Source organism: Cyanistes caeruleus, chromosome 14, assembly GCF_971803275.1.
Source record: "Cyanistes caeruleus chromosome 14, bCyaCae1.hap1.1, whole genome shotgun sequence".
NCBI classification, from domain to species: domain Eukaryota; kingdom Metazoa; phylum Chordata; class Aves; order Passeriformes; family Paridae; genus Cyanistes; species Cyanistes caeruleus.
The window spans coordinates 6,352,878-6,358,424 of NC_141714.1; the positions used below are offsets into that span (position 1 = coordinate 6,352,878).

The 5,547-nt window shown below is 40.7% G+C and overlaps 1 long non-coding RNA gene across 1 annotated transcript; it reads left to right on the forward strand.

The window, feature by feature from the left end:
• The first annotated feature begins 208 nt into the window (after positions 1-208).
• LOC147650529 (uncharacterized) lies at positions 209-4,023 on the forward strand. Its single transcript, XR_015276295.1, has 2 exons — positions 209-1,302; positions 1,917-4,023. It is a non-coding gene; the product is annotated as an uncharacterized LOC147650529 (long non-coding RNA).
• The last annotated feature ends 1,524 nt before the right edge of the window (positions 4,024-5,547 follow it).

The window sequence follows — 5,547 nt, forward strand, 5'->3', positions numbered from 1 at the left end:
ACAGGGATGCAGCTGGCAGACCCAAAAATGCTGATAATGTCCATCTGAATTCAGGTCAAGAACCTAAAGAGAGGAAGGTAGCAGCCGCAGCCTAAGCATCCTTAGAGCATGGCTGAGGAGAAGGGCAGTTCCCGAGATGCTGGAGGGAGGTTTGTGCCATGGGGGCCCCAGGTGAGGCTTCTTATTGCTCCTACAATTCCACTCAGCTGGTCTGAGGTCACACAACTGCTGCTCTGGAGCAGACTTTGTGCTGCTGAACTTCCAGGGCAGGATGGATGAGCATGCAGGGGCTCACACAGAAGGGAGGTTACAGGTTCTTTAGGGTGGCCACTCTGCTGAACTCTGACATGAAAGAAATGTGTCACACCCTTGCCTTATTGGCTGTAGCTCCACTAGTAAAAATGAGTTAAATTAGCTGAACTGTTAATGTATTTTCATCTGTGATTCTTACAGCTTGTTACAAATCTGCTTCTTTAGAGCACTAGGTCTCTATTAAAAACAAAAAGGTACCTGTCAAAAATCATAAAAAACTGTTTAACTGTATTTTTGGAGACAATGAAAGCTCTTATGCTCTATTTCTTTGATTTTGAAAATGCTAAGGATTTTCTGATGAGGAGGTTTCTAAAAACCTTGTTTGGTTGAGGTATAGGGATGCCAGTCTTAAAAACCAAGGTGAAGCTGTACCTCTTCAGGGGACACAGTACAGGTTACTAAAATGAGGTGGGTTAAATGCAAAAGACTGAGAAATCTCCCAATCATTAAATAGTGCCAGTTCCCCAGGGTGCCACAGTCCTCTTTAGAATTCCTATTTTTCTGCAGTAGAGTACATACCAAAAATGGATGTACTTTTCAACCTTGTCCAGAACTGGAAAAAAAATTTGATCTTTCTCAGATTAGATTTTTTTTTGGGATTTATTGTTTTGTTCATGCTACTTTTTAAATTTGCTGCAGACTGAAAAAAGTGGGAAAAAGTTTATAGTATGTGCAGTCATTGGATAATAACTTTACACGGTCTCTATTTTTCTAGAAAAGTATTAAATATATCTAAAGTTTCAAGTGGATGACTGTAGAAATATTTCACATGGGTCTTGCCAGAAATTTCTATTTTAGCCTACAAATCTAAGTCAATCAGGTTTGCAAGAGACATCTGTGAGAAGCTCATTTTCAGCAGGTTGCTTTTAATCAGTCTGAGTATTTCCTTGAGCACATCGGACTTCTGTAAACACTGAAGGAGAACAGTTTCTAACTCTCCTTCAGTGCAGCATTCACCCTTTTAAATTTCTGGTGCCATTGAAATAAAAGGTATGGGTTTTCTTTTAATTTTTATTTTTTTTTTAGACTTAACTGCAAGTAAAAATAAGGCTGACTTTAATACCACTTAAAACCATTGAGTTTAGCACTGGTTGTAGTTAGCTGTAGTATCTTCTATTAGCAGAAAAGAAAAGATTCAGAAATACTCCTTGGCTTTTGTTTTGCATGTAGGTATTGCTATTTACTATTCAACTTTTAAAGTTTTAGAGTAAAAAATAAGAGAAACACGTCAAAGAGCATTTTGTTTTATCTGTGTAGTTAGTGGGCACTAACAATGGCCAATGACACTGAATGCTGTTTGAATCTGCTGAGTCTTGACTGTGCATTGTATGTATGTCCTGTGCCATCTTGGGCCCTGTGGGACAGCCATTCTAAAACTGAAATAATGGAATACAACAGTTATTTGATATGTTCAAGTGTGATACAGCCATACGATGTCATTGAATTTTCCCAAACTACAAGTTTCATCTGATATGTAACAGATTATCAGAAAATGGCATTTTGGGAACTTTGACTGTTATTGAGAAATGTTTGTTTCCTCCTGCTTTTCTCCTTCCAAGAAAAAGATGCCGTTTTCAAACTTCAACCCTTTCTTATTTTGATAGGTCTTCCAGAGAAGCATGATTTTCTTGGATTCCATGATGCTTATACTGGATCCAAGTTGTTCTCTCCCATGTGTGGCACGATGCCTGTCTGTCTGCTGTCCTCATCCACCACTGGCCTGCAGCACCCACAAGGCAGGCACAGACTGTCAGCTGCACAGGCTGTGCCATTGCCTGGGCATGAGGAGGCATCGCTTTATCCACGTGTGCTCCATCATTTCTGGGTGATTGCTGGGGGATGCCTTGTGCTCCTCCTGGGGCTGAGGGAGCTGCACAGCACGCTTGGCTTCTTGCTCAGGCACATGGGGGGACTGTGACTGTCTTGGATCACAAGAGCATCGAGCAGCACCTATGTAAAGTAATCTCTGTTCAAAAACAAGGCCAGCAAGGTGACGTGGCAGCCTGGTGTCCCTGTAAACACCAGCCTGGCCTCAGAAAAAGGACAGCATAGCCAGCTCACCAGCTTGAATAAATGCTGTGTAAGAAAGGCTCATCCACTTTTTACAGAGAATGAAGATATTAGGAGTAATACCAGGAACGACAGATAAGTTCCATTGCAACCTGTTTCCTTTTAAAATATCCCAAAATGCGCCAGATTATAGCCCAAATTTAGCCAATAAACTCTCTGGCCAGAGACACTTCTATCTCGCTCTGTGATGGTATAGCTCATAGCATGATATGATTTTGGTTTTGGCTCTGTCCATATCTGCCACATAGATAATGAATCTTTCTTCTGGAGTTATTCAGATTACTTCTAAATGCTCAGCGTAGGTTAGCCTAAATGAAATAGGTCTCCAACTGACATTTTTGGCCTATTATTCTACTTTAAATTAGAGAATCAGAAGTTAAAAAGGACATAAATTTTGTTACTAATTCTTCAAGTTCTCTCTAACAGCATCTAATAAAACCTCATCAATTTAATATTGTTCAGTCTTTCCAAACTGAAATTTACAGGGAGAGGCAGAGGGAGGAACATGTATGTTTCTTCCTGTTTTTCTTCTGAAATCAAACCTTGTTAACTCTAAGGAGAAGTTGCAAAATGAAGTGATTGTGTTATTTCATTAACCTTTGGTTATAGCCAATTTTGCCTTAATGGCAATATGTAAATTTTCCCTCAATTTGGATGTCATTCTACTGGCATATGGAATATTGTTCATAGGATTCTTACTGGGTCAGTAGATGTTTCTTCTGTCAGTGGTATTTGCGAAAGCAGAATCTTACTGCCAATAAAAAGTGTGCTGTAACATCTTTAATATGCAAACATATGTTCATCTTAAAACTGCCCTTGTTGCTAATAGCTGCAAGCTGACATCTGCTTCTGTTAGTGAGCCTTGTCTAGGTCTCCAATAGCTATTTGAAGAGAAAAGCCTGTGCAGAGTTGCAGAGTTCAAACTGTGAAGGGATTTCAGCTATGCGTTCTAGAAATCTTTAAGAAAATATTTATTCAAAATATGAAATCTTTCTGGAAATAATTGGAGTAGCTTGAACCAGTCTCGGAACATGACAGACTAGGGAGCACTTTCCAAACTCATTGTGGAAGTGGCTCAATTGAACATGATTTAGTGAGTTTAATAACTGGATTGGCCAATAATTTGCTTTCCTAGCATGTCAGTGTTGTGTACAGCTGTATCTCATTTGCTCCACTCAAATATATATTAGCTAACTTCTAAGGGCAGCCAGAGTGAAGCCATCAATTCACAGATATCCTTTCTGGCAGCCCTGTCAATATAACTCCAGAGCCATTGGCTCCAAAGCCTTTCCCACACTGCTTTCTCAGTAATGTAGTGCCTCAAAAGCCTGAATTAAAGTACAGTACAGCATAATAGACCAGACAAAAGCTTTCTGTTCTCCCTTTAAGGAACACCATTTTACTCTTCAACCTGCACAGTTGAGGAAGAGGCAGGGTACAGAAAGGAGGAGAAGTGACAAAGTAAGGATGATATAAAGGGTGTCTGTCTGGTAATAGACAGCAGTACTTCTCGCTTCCTTTAACATCTGCTGCTGCAGAAGTTCAGGCTTTCTAGTATATTCAGCATATTTCTATGCTGGTATGGGGATATATTTTGTATTTGTGCTGAAAATCATTTTAATAATAAAGGGATGTTTCTGTTATATCTGATCAGCTTTTACCCAGAGCCAAGGCCTTCTCTGCTCCTCCCCACACACTGGGGAGGAGGCTGGAGGTGCACCAGGACCTGAGGGGACACAGCCAGGACAGCTGACCCCAAGTGACCCAGGGGATATCCCAGACCATAGGGTATCATGTTTAACAGGAAAAAAATCTGGGCAATAAGGACTGAAGTGGGGACATTTGGATGGTTTTTGGCATTTCCCAAGTCACCATCGGGCAGGATGGAGCCCAGCTTTCCTGGGGATGGCTGAGCACCTCTTCCCTCACAGGAATTGGGGAAGTAATTCCTTGTTTTTCTTTGCTTGTGTGCAAGGTTTTTTTCTTTACCTGTTAAACTGGCTTTATCTCAACCCATGATTTGTCACTTTACCCTTCTGGTTCTCTTCCCCATCCCACTGCAGGGAGTGAGGGAGCAGCCGCATGGGGCTGAGCTGCCACATGGGTTAACCCATGGCATTACCTTAGAACAGGGAGGATTTCCCCTATTCATATTTCAGAGGCTCTTTTTCAGTATCAGCAATTCAACTACTGTCTGATAATCTTGCTGTGACATCAGAGAAAAAAGATTCTGTCAACAGTTCAATTTAAAATTTTATTTTTTACACTTGTAAAGGAGTTCTGATAGTAATTCACCTCTTTTCTATATTAAACTATTTAAAAGATGTCTCTATGGGTTCCATCTGCAAGCTGATGAATCTGAAATTTGTAGCAGCAATGCTGGGAAGAGTCTGGCTGTTTCTTACACTGAGCTACATATTTTCTTTTTGCAGATCCAAAATTCTTGCAGTTTCTAGAGTGCTTGTTCTTAAATGGCATCTACTGACATTGAGACCATCTATAGCCATTAAGGCTGAGAAAGAGCACGGCTGAGGGGCAGAGTTTGCCATAATCTGCTAAGACACAGCCTTTTGGAAGAAATAGATTATTTGGGGGAAGAAGAGACAAGATGATAAATAGACCAAGTATTAATTAGCAGTTAATGACTCCAGAGGGAGGACAGACAGCTTGAAAGCAATTTGTAAGCTTAGTCTGGGAGATGGTTTCCCCTCAGAAGTGCTCCAGAGGAGAGCTCTGTGGCCTTGGAGAGGAGGAGATGGGGAAGCTGCTCAGCTGGGCATGACACACTCTGAAGCTGAACTGTGGCTCATGAAATATTTTCCCTGCATTTGACTCTATTTATTGCATCAGGTTAAAAAACACTAAGCTAAATCTATTCAATGTTTTCCTGACTAGTACAGAATTCCTGGAATTTACAGGAATCTGTTAGTTACTAATTGTACTTACTGCCCCAGCTCAAAGCATACATTAGTATACGTCAAGTTTGTAGTCCATAAAATGATTTATTTTAGGCTGAGTGAAGATGGCTGCGTATATTCACACTACTTTTATTGGAGAAATAGTTCCCTTTCAGCATGTTCCTGCTGCTCTGGTTTTTTGCCACCCTGGTGTGTGATTAGAGGCAGAGGATGGTGTGCATGTTTCATACCAGGGGGCAATAAGAAG